The 16,513-nt window shown below is 41.3% G+C and overlaps 1 protein-coding gene across 2 annotated transcripts in view; it reads right to left on the bottom strand.

Annotated features, from left to right (window-relative positions):
- The window catches only part of MCC (MCC regulator of WNT signaling pathway), a 322,683-nt gene that overhangs the window by 145,722 nt on the left and 160,448 nt on the right, over positions 1–16,513 (bottom strand). The window lies entirely within an intron of this gene.

The following is a 16,513-nucleotide window of genomic DNA, read 5'->3' as shown; positions in this document are numbered from 1 at the left end:
GGCTTTCTCAGTCATGGCACCCAACTATAGAATGATCTCCCCCTGGAAGCCTAACTGGTGCCAAATGTCTTATAATTTAGGTTCTAGGTAAAACATGGCTGTTCACTAAAGCCTTTGAGCTTCATTAATGCAACCCAAAGACTGTTGGTTATAGTTTTCAAAACTTTTTTTAAAAATAAATCTTTTAAACTCGATATACTGCTTAATATGTTTTAGCTTATTAAAATTCTTACTAATTTTGCCCATTTAACCCGGTTTAACTTTATTGCAAGCCACTCTGAGATTGCATGATATAGTGAAGGGTATACATTTTAAAATAAATAAATAAATTAGTATTCACACACATGTGTATGGGCACACACATATTCACAAGAGAGAGATAAATGTAGGCAATGTGAGTGAAATATAGCACTATGTTAATGAACAAATCAATTAAGGTATACTTTTTAGATATTAATTTGTAAGCTGAGTCAAAATTTGAGGGAATTTATTTCCACAGAAGTTAAACTACCTTAAAATCAAAATCAAAAGCTGAACTAAAAAGTAAAGCCATGAACTTTTTTTCCCCAACTGACTTACCTGGACTTTAAAATTATGTTAAAAGATGGCCAAAGGATTTTAGGAGAGTTTTTTAAATTGAAAAATTCATTTCTACTTTCCTTTTTGGTTTCTGATTCTATGATTCTATTATTCCTACTTTATACAGACTCTACTGGCCCTCTTACTTGCGAACATATATGTACAGCCAATATTGCTAGATAAGCTAAAACTCAAAACAGAAAGCATGTGATTCTCTGCAAAGAATATGGTGATTGATTAGCTTCCACCAGTACTATTTTGATTAGCTAGAAAACCTTATAAAACATCTTTCAATTTTTTTCAAGGACAACTTAAGGCTGATCCAGTTTATTATTACCTAAAGGCATTGCTTCAGGACATTCTTTGACCAGATCTACCTGTCTTGCCTGGCTTTATTTATTTGTTTGTGGTACCTGCTCTTGTTGCCTGTTAATTCTCTGCACTCCACAGAGTGTGGATACTCAATTTTGTATTACTTATAACATGCTGTTCCCAAATCTGACAGCAGGGATGCGAATGCTGAAATATGACTTTAGTATAGTACTGTCAGAAGGTAACAAAATATAATGCAAAATACAGTGCCTCTGAGAAAACATTAAATTTGTGTGAGACACGAGTGAAAGTATAATAAATAATAATAAAAAATATGAGCTTCTAATGTGTGGGAAATCCACAATTAAGCATGGAGTTATAGCTCTAGGACAGTCATGAGTAGTGCATTTCCAGAGAGTGGCATGAGGGTGACAGTCCACTATTGTTCTGCCCACTGAAGGGCATCTCTTCTCCTGGAAGATTATGCAAGAGAACACTGTAACATTTTCATTGTTGCTTAAGTTAGCTTCTTGATTAACCACCTGTACAAATTAGAAAATTCTGGCTGCTGAGTACTTAAAAACCTGCTCATAATAATACTTCCACCAATGTATACAGCACAGTTGTGTGTGTGTGTGTGTGTTTTTTTTTTGGGGGGGGGTTGGTATATTAGTAGGTTCTGGTATTATTTGTCTTCCAAAGTCATATGTAAACCTCTGTAATGATGTGCTCTCCTCTTATTTTAGATCTATTGTGTATTTTTTTATTTTCTTGATTAATCTAGATGTATTGTTCAAGGTTTTTGTTACAGTTGCTTGATATTTATATTCTTGATATTTATATTTTTTAAATGTAATTTTTAAAAAATTCAGTACACTCGTCCCCCGGGTTACGAAATTAATTCGTTCCGGCGCCATTTTCGTAACCCGGAAGTTTTTCGTTAGCCGAATCCCCATAGGCGCTAATGGGGAAAAGCCGCGGCTCTGCCGCGGCTCCATTTTAAAAAGCGCCAGCGTTTTTTCGTAACCCGGGTAAACCTTCGTAACCCGGAAATAATTAATTAATTTTTTTTTTCCGTAACCCGGAAATTTCGTATCGCGGCGCGTTCGTATCCCGGGGTACCAGTGTATCATGTATACTTTGTATGACTATAATGTCTACGTAAAAGCATTTATTAATTAAAATATATTCTCATGATAAACACTACCATGAAATTTTGGGGAAATCTTTAAAAAACGCTAATTTTTCTAAAAGGGACATGTTTCTGATGGTGATGTTCAAAGATGGAATGGCAAGATCCAGGATAACCATGAGGGAGCGGTGATTTCCCTCACAGCATCCTCCTCAGCACCCTGGAAATTGGCTCAGGATAGTACAGTAACTTTATGTAGCCTGTTTTTGGACAGAGAGCTGAAAAGGTAGGAAGCAATGAGGAGAAAGTTTTACTGTGAGCACTTTAGGAGCCCTGGTGGCGCAGTGTACTGCAGCCATTTACTCAAAACCACAAGGTTGCGAGTTCAAGACCAGCAAAAGGGCCCAAGCTCGACTCAGGCTTGCATCCTTCCGAGGTCGCTAAAATGAGTACCCAGACTGTTGGGGGCTGATTAGCTTACTTGCTAATTAGCTTACTTGCTGTTCACCGCTATGATCTCTGGAATAGCGGTATATAAATAAAATTTATTTATTTATTTATTTAATTAAAGTAAGGGGGAGAGAAACAACAGGGATGTCGTGCATTTACTGTAGACCTCCAAGCCAAACTGAGGACTTGGATGATGCCTTCCTGGAACAGATGACCACACATTCAGAAAGCAGATTTGTAGTATTAATGGGGGATTTCAACTATTATTATTTGTTGGAAATCAAACTCTGTCAAAAATGTAATGTCCAACTAATTCTTTACTTGCATGGCACACTTGTCCAGCTATTTTAGATCTGATCCTAACAAACAATGATAATTTAGTTAATGAGGTGGAAGTATTAATGAGGTGTATCCCACCAAAATGGCAATCGGCACCTTTAAATTATCCAAACAGGGAGATGTCAATAAGCAGATAATTCTGCCCCTCTCTCCTGAACAGAAATCCGGGTTCTTGCTCTCATGACACCCTGCAAAGTGGCAATGCCCCAGTTAGTGGTGGGCATGCCAAAAGCAGCACTCCCAACAGGAGTCCCACTTATATCCTCTAGGCTAGGGACCTGCTGGAGACTACTGGCTCGGCCTCAGTTCTGCAAAGAGGTACTTACATAGAACTGAAGGAGTCCCAGAGTGAAGAAAGAGGTGGCAGATACATTATTCAATAATGTAGGTACAGTATCTACATAAGAGACTTGCTATTTCTATAACAATAGAAATATTTCTATAGCTTTACTATAGAAATCTTTAGAGTGCACAGAAAAATAAATTTGAATGAAAGCTTCTGATTGCCTTCTCTCACTAACTTTCTGGCAACTCTTCCTAATATGTTTGTTGATCAGAGATTTGCAGACTTTGGGGTGATCAACCTTATCAAGATCTTGAGGGGGAGAGAGGCCTGGCCTGGAAGACAAAGAGCCCTCTTCTGACTACCATTGAGGGGGAGAGAGGCTGCCTGGAAGACAAAGAGCCCTCCTCCAACCACCATCTTGAGGGGGGGAGAGGCCAGGCCGGAAGACAAAAGCCCTCCTTTGATACCATCTTGATGGGAGAGGAGGCCAGGCCTGGAAGACAAGAGCCCTCCTCCAACCACCATCTTGAGGGGAGAGAGGCCTGGCCTGGAAACAAAGAGCCCTCCTCCAACCACCATCTTGAGGGGAGAGAGGCCCGCCTGGAAGACAAAGAGCCCTCCTCCACCACCATCTTGAGGGGGAGAGAGGCCAGGCCTGGAAGACAAAGAGCCCTCCTCCAACCCACCCTCTTGAGGGGAGAGAGGCCCAGGGCCTGGAAGACAAGACCCTCCTCCAACCACCATCTTGAGGGGGAGAGGCCAGGCCTGGAAGACAAAGAGCCCTCCTCCAACCACCATCTTGAGGGGGAGAGAGGCCACGGCCTGGAAGACAAAGAGCCCTCCTCCAACACCATCTTGAGGGGGAGAGGGCCAGGCCTGGAAGACAAAGAGCCCTCCTCCAACCACCATCTTGAGGGGGAGAGAGGCCAGGTCTGGAAGACCAGAGCCCTCTCCAACCACCATCTTGAGGGGGAGAGAGGCCTGGCCTGGAAGAAAGAGCCCTCCTCCAACCCACATCTTGAGGGGGAGAGAGCCTGGCCTGGAGACAAAGAGCCCTCCTCCAACCACCCTCTGAGGGGGAGAGGCCTGGCCTGGAGCAAGAGCCCTCCTCCAACCACCTCTTGAGGGGAGAGAGGCCTGGCCTGGAAGACAAGAGCCTCCTCCAACCACCATCTTGAGGGGGAGAGAGGCCTGGCCTGGAAGACAAGAGCCCTCCTCCAACCACCATCTGGGGGGAGAGAGGCTGGCCTGGAAGAACAAAGAGCCCTCCTCCAACCACCATCTGGAGGGGAAGGGCCTGGCCTGGAAGACAAAGAGCCCTCCTCCAACCACCCATCTGGAGGGGAGAGAGGCCTGGCCTGGAAGACAAGGCCCTCCTCCAACCACCATCTTGAGGGGGAGAGAGCCTGGCCTGGAGACTAAGAGCCCTCCTCCAACCACCATCTTGAGGGGGAGAGAGGCCTGGCCTGGAAGAAAGAGCCCTCCTCCAACCACCATCTTGAGGGAGGAGAGAGCCTGGCCTGGAAAGACAAAGAGCTCTCCTCCAACCACCATCTTGAGGGGGAGAGAAGCCTGGCCTGGAAGACAAAGAGCCCTCCTCCAACCACCCATCTGAGGGGGAGAGAGGCCTGGCCTGGAGACAAAGAGCCCTCCTCAACCCCCATCTGGAGGGGGAGAGAGGCCTGGCCTGGAAGACAAAAAGGCCCTCCTCCACCCACATCTGAGGAGGAGAGGCCTGGCCTGGAGACAAAGAGCCCTCCTCCAACCACATCTTGAGGGGGAGAGGGCCTGGCCTGGAAGCACAAGAGCCCTCCTCCAACCACCATCTTGAGGGGGAGAGAGGGCTGGCCTGGAAGACAAAGAGCCCTCCTCCAACCACCCATCTTGAGGGGGAGAGAGGCCTGGCCTGGAAGACAAAGAGCCCTCCTCCAATCACCATCTTGAGGGGAGAGAAGCCTGGCCTGGAAGACAAAGAGCCCTCCTCCAACCACCATCTTGAGGGGGAGAGGGCCTGGCCTGGAAGTCAAGACGCCCTCCTCCAACCACCATTTTGGGGGGAGAGGGCCTGGCCTGGAAGACAAAGAGCCCTCCTCCAACCACCATCTTGAGGGGGGAGAGAGGCCTGGCCTCGGAAGACAAGGCCCTCCTCCAACCACCATCTTGAGGGGGAGAGAGGCCTGGCCTGGAGACAAAGAGCCCTCCTCCAACCACCATCTTGAGGGGGAGAGAGGCCTGGCCTGGAAGACAAAGAGCCCTCCTCCATCACCATCTTGAGGGGGAGGGGCCTGGCCTGGAAGACAAAGAGCCCTCCTCCAACCACCATCTTGAGGGGGAGAGAGGCCAGGCCTGGAAGACAAGAGCCCTCCTCCAACCACCATCTTGAGGGGAGAAGGCCTGGCCTGGAAGACAAGAGCCCTCCTACACCCACCATCTTGGGAGGGAGAGAGGCCTTGCATTTTTTTGTATTGTTTGCAATTTTACTTTACACCGCTTGATCATTGCGGAATAGCGGTCGTTATAATAATAATAATAATATTAATTATTATATATTATTATTATTTATTATTATTATTTGTATTACAGCCGACACTCAAGTTCCAGCAATTTAGTAGTGTGACATAAAAAAGATACAACACACAAGATCAGCCTTCCTCAACTGAGTTGTTCCTGATAGGCCCCTCATCTTCAGTGACCATGACTATTAGCCACAACCCGTGGAGACAATGGCGGGGTAAAGACCGCGCTTTGCGGCGGTCTGCCGCCGCCGCCAGTAGGTCCGCGGGAGCGCGGAGCCTTCACACGGCCCGACTTCCTGCGCGGACCGAAAAAGAAGCTCCAAATGGAGCTTCTTTTTAAGTCGGTTTGCGACGTAGCGAGCGCCAGGGGCGCGCTCGCTACGTCACAACGCCCGCGACGCGTACGGACGCCTCAGCGTCCGATACGTAAAGATGGCGGCGCCCGTATGAACAGGGCGCCGCATCTTGTACGTATTCAATGCGTACTAGGTTAGGGGGGTGCGGAAGCCACCGCCTTCCTAACCCTAGTACGTATTGATGACGTACTATTAGCCACAACCAGTGGAGACAATGAGAGATTTAGGGACTGTACAGACCAGCTTGAAGTGCTGGCATGGCGGTGGCATGTGGTGTTTGGATGATTCACGCCTATACCACCCCCACCCCGGCGTCACACCATCCGTCTGCATTAAGGTGATCCTTTGGCATGGCGTTTATACAATGCATGCTGAAAGGAACACTGAAAAATGTCGCCACCAAGGCAAGGGCGCCTTTTTGCTGGCTCTAAAAGGAATGGCATTTTGCTGTTTCTTTTAGAGCTGGCAAAGTGCCGGATTGGGATCACAGCGTACAGTTGCCACAGCCCCAATCTGATGCTGAAAGGGGCGGCAGGATGCCACACTATCAGGGTGGTCTGCTTCACGCCACAGTCGAACACTTCTTGTGTGCATCAGTTTGAGAAAGACTGTGCTGGGGGAAAGAGTAAGCAGATGTATTTTCTCAGCTGGAAATGCTTCATAGAATTGTCAATGTCATTGCACTCCAGATGCAAAAAGAACAGCTCTATTAGAATCAGACACAGCTTAAAGCCAAAGTTGTACAGAATGATAAATTTCAAAATGCATAACTTTTTTAACAACATGAAAAATGTAAGTGCTGCAGAAAGCACAAAAAGCCAAGTGAGATACTTTTCCCTGAATAAAGAAGGGAGTCATAGATGTCTATAGATAATTAAGAATTCCAGTGGACCTGGTTTTCAGTGAGAAAAAATTATAAAATTTTAAATGCCAAAGCAGTTTTACAGTAATGAATCAAGCATGATCAAGAGATCATGACTCTTGGAGACTAGTAGAGTTACAAATCTGTGTGACAATTTCTATAGATAATTACATTAAGAGAAGCAAAGCAGGTATCTGAAAAGATTTGCAAAGGATATTCTTATCTGTTAGATTTGCATTTTGTAGTGACAAGTTAAGAGTGAAGCAATCAATTTAGAGAGAAAAGAAATAAAGGGAAGCCTAAAAGATTTGACAGTGATGGTTAAAACTGATCCAAATAGTTTGTGCCCTTCTTATCTGCCTGCCATAAAACCCCAATACGTTTAAGTGACTACAGTAAAATATGGTCTGTAACTACCACAATCCATATATCCCAGGACAGAAATGAAATATAATTATAAATAGTATAAGTATATGTGTGACTCAAGAATCACAAAACACACAGAGCTCTTCTTTATCCACCCACGTTGCTTGAGTTCTTGTATGCCTGCAGCATAAAATTACTCAACTGATCTCAGGACTCTTGTAAAAGTTTCAGTGATTTAGTATTTTGCAAAAAGTAGCCAAGCAGAAAGAAAAAAGTACTGTAGGCTCTACAGGGATTTTCTTCAGATTTCTGAAGCCGAGTGTCTTTGTCAGCTAAAAAGGGTCCATCAGCAGTAGTGATAATTGCTAACGACAGAATAACCTTCAAGTTCAGTGCCCTGTTAAAGTCTATGGCTGTTTATTAAAAAAGCCTTGGTCTTGTTGCACACATTACTGAATAAACTAATAAGTTAGTTTTAAAAAGCTTTCATAGATTGCAATCTAGTTCATCATATCCTGCACAATACTGAGAAGCAAACATTTACGAACTGTAGTTTGAATTTTTAAATAGGAATGACACTGTGGTAAAGATTCTACTAAGTCATATGTCTTAATTTATTCCATATGGTATTAACCTTTTTAGATCTTGGTTCAGGCCATTAAATCTTTTAAAAGAGTCTACTCAGAAAGATTAAAGAATAATGAAGTCAAGCAACACAACACACAAGAAATAAAAGTAGTGTTATCATCAAAATAACTGGTTGTTAGATAACCTTAATGGATTATTAATAAACCCTTGGAGGTTAACATTGTAATAAGTATCCAAAAATTACTTCATTTCCAGCAAGAAATGACCCTACTGAAAAAAAATTGTCAAGTGCTGCAAGATTTTTCATCCTTCAGCCTAGTATCAACAATAACACCTGTTTTTTTTCCTCCTTTCCTCTTTCTTCCTTCTGTTTTAGACTTTTCCTAAGGACTATACAGTAAAGAGGATTATGATATTCATGTCCTTTCACTGTGGAAACAACAGAAATATATTTCTAAAAAGGAAATAGGAGTCAAGACCTCTTCTTCAATCAAATGGGGTGCCAAGTGTTCTGAACTGTTGAATGCTAACAGGAAGTGAGAAGACAAATGAAGGCTTCGGAGATGTTATGAATATGTACATCAAGGAATTTCTACCTCCTAATACATTGTTATGGCAATGCATTGGAAGGAAGTCAGTAGAGACGTCAGTTCACCAAGTAGCTGAGCAAATAATTCTGAGCTCTCAGTCTCAAGTACCTCTCATTTTTAATATGGGATTCACAGAAGAGGAATACTTTACAGGCAATTTGAAATACAGTACTGAAAGGGTAATTTGAATAGCGCTAAATATGTTACAAACATTAGTCTCTGGGTTCAATTCACGGTAGTGAAGTTAGAACTCTTTTTGTATGTGATGGATTATTATTCTCTCCCCATTCCACACCTCTGTTGTCCACAAATCTGCTCTTGTGTGGGATGGGGTGCTGCAAGGAAAAATTGGAAGAACAATCAACAATGCCTTACAGAAGTGGAAAAGAGCAATATTCCATAAATCTAGCAGTTTATCCTTCTTCAGAAAATAACATCACTTTGAGAAATGATGTACCAGGGGTAAAAAAAATTCTTGTGTGGCAAAAATCAACATAATTTTTAGTCTTATTGTAAGACAAACATGAATTCTGAAAATATAGAGGGAAGCTTGGGCATTTGCCTTTCAGAGGTGGCGTGCTGGTTCTGGTGTCTTTTCTCAGTTTCTGTTTTAGCACCTGACCTCCCCCAAGCCAAATGACAGCTCTATTGCAGACACATTACTTTAACGTGATTGATCTATACATTAACAGCTTTCTTGGCCATTTTCTTTCTCAATTTTGCACCCTCTCTATCTTTTAGCTAATACTGCAGAAAGGCACATTTTTATGACACAAGTGATCAAATGAATGTAATCAAAGTCTATTTTAGCAAATACACTGACAAGACTGGAATGGAAAACCTAAAAGGAAAGGCATCTTCTAGAATTAGAAACTTGACAACTTCAAATTCCCCAAGACAGTCTTGCTCTTTGATTCCTGAAGCATGAACCTAGAGTACTACAACCAATTGTCCCTTTTAAGCAAATATATCAGAAAAGGTAAGAACGGGGCCAGGATATGTGGAGGAATTGTATCATTACATCAGAAATTACTTCCAGATTAAGAAAAATACCCTCACAAAACTATTATTTTCTGAGAATCTAGGATAAAAGATAAAAACACCATTGGATTTAAGATGACACTCATTCCCTGTTGCCAAACAAAGTGAAGTAGTTTCTCATCTCATACCACTCACCCTGTTGGTTCCTAAGTTTTTACACAACTCAAAACTACTGTTGTGTATCTACTGTATATCTAAATATCTTAATCAACTATATATCAAACCAAAGTTTAGCAGGACACAAAGCTAGCACAGTGATTTACAAAGTTAGCATGCATCTTTAAAAGGCATTTTCAAACACACCCAAACTCTGGCAGTTAATTAAGGATTATGTAAAAAACACTGGCTGTAGAGAGCACCAATCTCTATGCATTTATTAGTCTTTGCTTCTAATTGTTATAGCTAGTAAGTATATGAAAAATATATTACAATAACCAGGAAACCAAGTCTTACAATTAAAAATTAGTTTTAGATTAAGTATATTTGAATTATTATAGATTTTTATGTTTCTCCTGTCTCCATGAATTTTGGCTGGCAATTAATGGTAGTGTTAAAAAGGGTTTCTTTAAAACACCATAAGGCCTAGTAGCTTAAAAATGGTTGGAAGCTTCTCAAGAGCACCTTTCTTTCCCTGCAGTACCTCTATATAGCACCATGTATTATACTATATTATCAGGAAAAAAAAACTGTAGTAAAAAACAAAGAACAATCTCTCTCTTGTGTATAAAAGAGAGATTCAAGAATCATTTTTGGGTGCTGCTCCAATTCAAATGTTTTTTAACAGTTAAGTTCTATATTTTTATTAAAAATACAACGCAGAAATGTATCTGTCTGGGCACACAGAACAGGCTTCCTATTAAAATGTAGATGTTCTCGGTGTCCTCATTCTTTCTTTACTTCCAAGCAAAAACAAGTTTGTTAACAGAACAAAAATCAAAACAACTTCCATGAAACAGTCTGTACTTGTAAGGACAGCAATATCAAAACCAGACTTCCTCCTCAGGATTTGCTAAGCCTTTTTGCTGTTATAATAATAAGGACCAGCCACAAAAATCCCCTATCATACCAGTGTCTTAAAGGCATTTAAATCAGGAATAATCACACTGACCTTAAAAGAACTTCAGAAATGGATTGTATAGCAGCCTCAGTCAATGGCTGTTTTCTAAGACAACTCTCTACGTCTACTCCTCCCCAACTCTCCACCCAGACTGAAAAGCACCGTGACAATTAAGCTCAACCAGAGATGCAAGAAGACACCCGGTGCTAATTTATTTTCCCTACAGAACAGGTTCTCAAGATTACATCAACTACTTAGATGGAGAAGCCACTCTTTTATTTTCAAATGTAACAAATATAAGCTAAACTAAATCTTTAAAAAAGATTTCCCAGTCATAGAATTCTTTTGAGATATACCTTACTACATTTGCCAAAATCAGTGACATCCTACTGTTCACAGGCTAACCAAATGCCAATGTTGGAAAAGTAAACTACCTGCAGGGCAAAACTATGTACTGTATCTTCCTTTAAGAAAAGAGATAATCCTATTGTTTTAGATTAAGGTGGACAGATTGGTGGGTCAACAACAGGAAGGGGGAACAAGAAACACATTTTCCATGTAAACATTTAGGAATGTCAAATCAACAAGAAGTAAATTAAGTCCCAATTAGCACTTCTAAACATATTGTTTCCAGTACCTGGATCAACCCAATTAAAATGACAAAAGGTACTGCAAATCCAGGAGTGACATGTATATTGCAGGGCAAAGAATATTACTACTACTAATACTACTTCTTCTTCTTCAGCATGTAAAAAATGAGCTTTCATGCCAAACGTAAAACCAAACAACATTCAGTTATACAGATCTGTGCTTCATTCATCTTGCTGTTCAGTTCCCAGCTTCCAATCTCTGTTTCCACCCCCAAAATAGTAACTTGTTTGGAATGAGTTCAGAGCAACACCAAGGAGGAAGCTGCTTTGAGGAACAATAAGGAAACAGGCACTCCTCGGTTATTTCATAGAAAAACAAATCCCATGGGAAAGTTACAAAATGCTAAGTATTGTATATTTGCACTGAGGATATGTGTAAGAGGGAACAGAAGTATTATTTTTAAACCCCATGAAGATATGTGGACAGTTTAGATGAGGTACTGGTTAATTTTGTATTATAAAACTTTTGCAACAGAAAAATTATACTCTGAACTGTCCATTTCCCCTATAAAACAGATGTTAGATTACCCCAAATTCTATTGCAATGGCACAAGAAAGTGCCTGCATACAGGATAATCAACCTTGGGACAACTTGTGATTAGGCTGTAGGTCAGAAAGGGGCAGGGGCAACATAAGAGAAGCTGGGATTTTGTAATAAATTTGTTTAACTACCCAGAAATTGCAAAGTCATCACATAGCAGATTTCAGTGTATCAGCAAAAACTTAAATCATTCAAAAATATACAATGTTTGTATCTTCTATTCTTTTTTTATCTATATATGCAACTTAATAGTATTTACTAGCTTGAACATTCAGTAATGTCACCCAAATCTCACTTGTCCAGAAAACAACTTCCCAATCTTATCCTAAAAATATGGAGGGGGGGATAGATGCTTTAATAATTTTATCTGAATAAATGCCCCTGCTTCTTTATTTTATAATGACAATAAGATCAATAAAAACTCCACCCTGCCCAAGGATATGGTGAAATAAACATGCAACTTTAATTTGCTTCCACTGTATTGTTATACTGACCTGTGTCTGCCCAATAGGAGTAAATGACTTTAAATATCAGCTGCCTGTCTCTGTAAGAAAGAGCTGGCTCACATTGAATGTGGTTTGTCCGTGCAGGCAATCCCAACCATCCCTGAAATATCTGTGACAATAGAAGGAGGAGAAGGAGAATAGCTGCACAAATCAGGAAAAATGCTACCTACCACAACAGGACTGGCATATTTTCTGTCTTTGACAGGAACCTGACACAGAAATTAAGAAATGAGGAAAGCTGAAGTTTTCCTTTCTCTCTGTGTGTGTATGTGTTTCAAGCCACCTGTTGACTTAGGGAGGCCCCATGAATCTCAAATCACAAAGCCAATACACGACAAGTTGTCTGATGCCTGGACCTGTAGCACCACAACAGACCAATCTAACCTGCAAAGTTGTGAGCATTTTGTTCTCTAACCAAATTTGTATGTCCTCAAAATAGTTTTTCTGGAATTTTCCATGACAATGGCTATGCTGTATTATATCCTATTCCCACGGTCACTGAAAAGTGAGCTGTTTATATTTGAAATCGTATTGTTCTTTTTTCAGATTTGCTTGTGTTTTTACAAACATTCAATAGTCTTCCTCCTCAATTCCCTATTGTTGATTGCTGGGAAATATTCTTCAGTTGTACCTACCCCTACCCTTCTAAAATTGCTGATTAATGTTAGACTGAATACCACTAAGAGATGAGAAGCTCTGTTGATCCATGTATGTGAAAATGATCCAGCCATAGGTGTGATATTATTAACCTTTTCTCTTTCCCTCCATGTGTGTGTGTGTGTGTGTGTGTGTGTGTGTGTATATATATATATATATATATAGAGAGAGAGAGAGAGTCAACCCTCCATATCCACAGGATTTTTTATCCATGAATTAAAACATCTGCAGCTTGAAAGTACTTTAAAAATATATAAATCCCAAAAAGCAAACCTTGATTTTATAATTTCATATAAGGGGCACCATTTTTGCTGGGCTATTGCATTTAATGGGACTTGAGCATCTATGGATTTTGGTATCCACAGGGAGTCCTGGAACCAAACTGCAATAGATATCATGGGGCTACTATGCTAGAGAAGAGGCCAATGCTGCCTCATTTATGAAAATACAAAACTGGTGTTGAGCAAAAGATTGTATTATAGTCCTCAGAAGAAAGGAGACTGAACACTAGGTCTGACACTACTAGGCTGATTTCTCAACTTGAGTGCATTCATTCAGAATCAATAACCATATCAAACGCAACATCCTACTGTATTTAATAAGCCAAACACAGCCCATGGAAGATACCACTTAACAATGTAATGGACCAAAGTAGTAAAAAGATAAAGAAGTAAAGCCACCACTTGTAAATTATATGTATTATGATATATGTTGTGCTTGTCAACACTGTAAAATGTCTGCCTGCTTCTGATGACCTCTCACTACATTAGAAAGAGGGCATTAGGAACATAACTCTACTGCTTGCTGCCACTGACATGGCTGTAAATTCAATTAATGTTACAGAAACATAAATTGTGAATTTTGCAGGCTGCCCAGATTGGACTGTAAATCTTAACAAGAGAAAGCTACTGCAATACCTTTTTATCTGCCCTAAGTACTTCATTCATGTAAACTGCTTTTTAAAAAAAGAACAGAACAACAAAAAAAAAAAAAAACCATGCCAAACTGCCCCAATCATGAGTAAATTATTTATTGCCTTGTCCTATGAACCTTTGTTAGACAAGCCCATTTATTAACAGGTATGCCAGTCATGAAGCCTACAGGTATACTACTATCCATTATGAGTTTTCCAACGAACTGACCAACATGTTCTTCAGCTATTTTGATCACTCAGGAAAACAAAACCCCATTTAGCCTTCTGGACTCTCAAGTTATCAACTTGTAAGAATTTAGACAGCTAGAATTCTGTTACACTAAAAGGAGAAGTGGGTTCGTATGATGATTACTGTGTACGTTTTAATAAAGGCTGATACTGATCCCGTCACTTAATTGCTAGCCTACACTGCCAAGGATGCATATAAATGGGAAGAACCGAGGGCAACATTGCAAACAGACCTTTGGGTGTTGCTTGACAGAAAGTCATGCCTTCCTCACTCTGCTTATTATCATGCTGTTTGTTGAGTCAGACATTATGGGATCTGTTAACATAGGTCTGAACAAAGACAGTGTCTTCATGGCACTAAACAAAGTGGATCCTTCCCATCCATGAGGTTTCAGTTCTGCCCTCCCTCCTCATGGCAAAAAAGTGTATGGTCACATGCCATATTATTCAATGGCAATGATGTACCACATTCATGTACATAAGTTGCCACTGAATAATATGGGGCATGAGGATCCACAGACAGTAAAATCTGTGGATCAACAGCCTCCTGATATGATGTGTCCTCTTTACATTAATACAAGAGTCCTGTTACATGGCTGTAGCAAAAGGAATCTTCTCACCCAAGGAACTGACTTTGGGTAAATGGTCAAGATTAGACCAGGTGCTGACTGTGACAGTTAGTGTTTGAGCAACTGCCTCTCTGTTTTTGTTGTTATGGTTGTTTGGTTGGCAAAGTAACTTATTTATTAAAGTAACTTATTTATTAAAGCCCTCGTGTAGAGTGAAGGCTTGAAGTGCTCTTGTCGTTATTTCTCAAGCCGGGAGCTTAAGGCTGTTTGCAGTGGTGAAGGGATATTTTTCTTCTTGGCCTGAATACCTTTGCAGACATCTCTTCAGATTCCTTCTCCTTGGCGTCCTGTCGACATGGTTCAACTCTGTAGGTGGTCGTGGTGGACACAGCGTGTCTTTCCACACCTTAACAAAGGTTATGGGCCCAGTAGCCGCGTCGACAACGCTAAAAAAGCTGTGGGCGATCTAGTTCTGCAATTGGTGAGCTGTGTTTGGATTACTAGAGGGCTGAAGAGAAAGGTCCTGGAGAGGAGTGAGTTAAGTGCTGTCTGCTCATGGACTCTGTCGTTATCAGTTTGTTTTTGGAAGTTTATTCTTGTTTGCAGCCTGTCCAGACTGTTACCAGTATTGGAGTGCTTGTTTGCAGCTGTTTAAGTCGCAGACTCAGTGCAAACATGGAAGCGTCTGTCAAGTTTGAGAAACTGTCCGAGAAGAATTATGCTTCATGGAAAATTTATATGCAAGCTTTACTGGTAAAGCAGGACTTATGGGACTATGTAAAGAAACAGCCAGATCCTACTGATGAAGACCAGATAGCTGTTGATGAAAAAGCTAGAGCAACAATTGTTTTAGCTATAGAGCCAAGCCAGCTAAATCATATTAGAAATACGAGGTCAGCGTTTGAAGCTTGGAAAACTCTTTTGAGGCTGTTAACCAACCAGCTGGAGCCTTGTCTAAAATGATGTGCAGCAGAAGGCTATATTGTTGTAAACAGCAGGAAAGCGAATCCGTGATTGTATACTTAAAAAAGATGCAAGAAAACTTTGCAGAGTGCAGCGAGCGTGGCATCCAGATTGAGAAAACCCAGAAGGCCCATATACTACTTAGTAGTTTACGCAGAAACTGAGTGTTTTTGATGTACAATCTCCAGGGAGTAGCCGAAGCTGATTTAACTGTGGACCTTGTGGCATCCAGAATACTGGAAGAAGTACAGAGGAGAGACTCTGAGGAGAGCTTCAAGGGTGTGACTAGCTGGAGGCGACAACAAACCAACCTACCTATGTCCTTGCCCAAGGAGGGGAGTGCTGCTGTCTGCAGGATACGGAGAGGTTTTTCCTGTGGGGAGACCGGACATTTAATGAAGAACTGTCCGAAATTCTCTGCAGCAAAGAAAGGACAAAATGCACAAAAGAAAAGGAAAGATAAGCCTCTTGGTGGGAGGGGGTTTGCTACTGCTGTGGAAGGAGTTGTAAGTGAGAAGGAAGAACAGTCTGTTTGGATTTTGGACAGTGGGTGTTCTCACCACATGATCTCTAATAGGGAAAAACTACAGCACCCTAAGTCAGCACCAGTGGACACTGTGGTATTTGCAAATGGTGAATCTGACTGTGTAGAGGTACAAGGGTCTGTATTAATCCCAGGTTTAAAAAAGGTATTCCATAATGTTTTGTGAGCACCAAAGTTGCAAAATAACCTTGTAAGTGTGGTATATCTTACTGACGATGGCTATGAAATCCTTTTCAGAAAAAAATGAGGGGATTATATCCAAGGAAGGAGCAATGTGTGGTAAAGCCTTAAAGAAAAATCACACTTACCACATGGTGGAACAGGTGCAGTGTGGGAAAGTAACAAACAAACCACTGCATGACGGGTGTGCTCATTACTTCCATAGAGTTATGGGCCACATAAGCTTTAAGGGTTTGAAAAATCTAGAAAAGATTTGCCCAGAGTTCA

This window comes from Sceloporus undulatus, chromosome 2 (assembly GCF_019175285.1).
Source record: "Sceloporus undulatus isolate JIND9_A2432 ecotype Alabama chromosome 2, SceUnd_v1.1, whole genome shotgun sequence".
Taxonomy (NCBI): Eukaryota; Metazoa; Chordata; class Lepidosauria; order Squamata; family Phrynosomatidae; genus Sceloporus; species Sceloporus undulatus.
Note: the sequence above shows the minus strand (reverse complement) of the source record. Positions and strands in the feature narration are given on the sequence as shown.